The sequence below is a fragment of the Sinocyclocheilus grahami genome, unplaced genomic scaffold (genome assembly GCF_001515645.1).
Source record: "Sinocyclocheilus grahami isolate Dianchi unplaced genomic scaffold, SAMN03320097.WGS_v1.1 scaffold276.1, whole genome shotgun sequence".
Classification (NCBI taxonomy): Eukaryota; Metazoa; Chordata; class Actinopteri; order Cypriniformes; family Cyprinidae; genus Sinocyclocheilus; species Sinocyclocheilus grahami.
The window spans coordinates 1,266,338-1,267,936 of NW_015505455.1; the positions used below are offsets into that span (position 1 = coordinate 1,266,338).

The following is a 1,599-nucleotide window of genomic DNA, read 5'->3' on the forward strand; positions in this document are numbered from 1 at the left end:
AAGGGTCATATGATGTTGCTAAAAAGAACATTATTTGGTGTAATGCAATGTGTTTATGCGGTTTAAGGTTCAAAAAACACATTATTTTCCACATACTGTACATTATTGTTTCTCCTCTACGCCCCGCTTTTCTGAAACGCGTCGATTTTTACAAAGTCATATTGTGCGATTGGCCAGCTATCCAGTGCGTTGTGATTGGCCGAATACCTCAAGCGTGTGACAGAAATGTTACGCCCCTTAACATACTGTGATGCCGTATCCCGGCCGGAGCGACGAGATAAAAACATTAAAACCCATTATAAACGAGGCATTTGTTGCATCCAGTGGGGACATAATTATGGATTATAATGACTTATACTGTCTTTTTACGTGTTGCGTTGCATCGCGCCGCGTAAACATAAAACCATGTCTGCATTTGTGATCGGAGAAATGACAAACAACAAGCGCTAATCTACACTGCTCAAAACTCGCGTTTGCATCATCAGTGGCAAATCCTTTAAGGTCCCACTTTATATTAAGTGGCCTTAACTACTATGTACTTAGATCAAAAAATTTGTGAATTAGAAAACACTTTTGCTGCTATTGAGGTGGGATACAGGTAAGGTTAGGGACAGGTTTGGTAATATGGGTAGGTTTAAGGATGGGTTAAGGTGTAAGGGATGAGTCAACAGTGTAATTATAAATGTAATTACAGAAATTAATTATAGATGTAATTACATGCAGGTATTTTTAAAATATAAGTACAATGTAAAAACATGTATGTACACAATAAGTGCATTGTACCAAATGATTCATTTAAATTTAAGTACATAGTTGTTAAGGCCACTTAATATAAAATGGGTCCTCCTTTAAATATGAAAACGTACTTACAGTTTTTGAGTCAGAACAGCCGGCATTGTAGTCTACTCTCCCAGGATCAGGAAACAGTCCTCCATAAAATGTGCTGCACACATCTGAATATTTGGGTTGAACTGTTCTGAAACAGTGTTGTAAATACAACTCAACCACTGATTTCTAGTTGTGTCCTCTTTTGGAAGTTTTGCGAATATCTTCCTCTTTTGGAAGGCCAAACAAAGTAGTTTAGCTTTCATAAGGAAACACACAGCGCCTTCACGACATGGCGGCGGCAACAATACCACAGCGAGAATAAAAGTGAAGTGACATGTGGCCAAGTATGGTGACCCATACTAGGAATTAGTGCTCTGCATTTAACCCATCCAAAATGCACACACACAGCAGTGAACACACACACCGTGAACACACACCCGGAGCAGTGGGCAGCCATTTATGCTGCGGCGCCCGGGGAGCAGTTGGGGGTTCGGTGCCTTGCTCAAGGGCACCTCAGTCGTGGTATTGAAGGTGGGAGAGAGCACTGTTACGCCTTCTTTCTTTGCATGAACATTTGGGCGGCGTTATGCAAATCTTCCCACATCGTGACGTAGATATGTGGGGGCGTGTTAGAACGAGCCATTTTAGGTAGGCGTGGTTGACTCTTAACTTTTATAAAGAATATCTCTTTGGATTTGAGACTTTAGTCTTTGCAACTTTACAGATCTTCTTTATGCACCAAGAGCTTGTAACACTCCAAAGAGAAAGGAA

At 40.8% G+C, this 1,599-nt stretch overlaps 1 protein-coding gene across 1 annotated transcript in view; it reads left to right on the forward strand.

The window, feature by feature from the left end:
• LOC107600034 (ceramide kinase-like) overlaps positions 1-1,599 on the forward strand; it is a 41,450-nt gene that overhangs the window by 30,903 nt on the left and 8,948 nt on the right. The gene's annotated exons all lie outside the window — the stretch shown is intronic.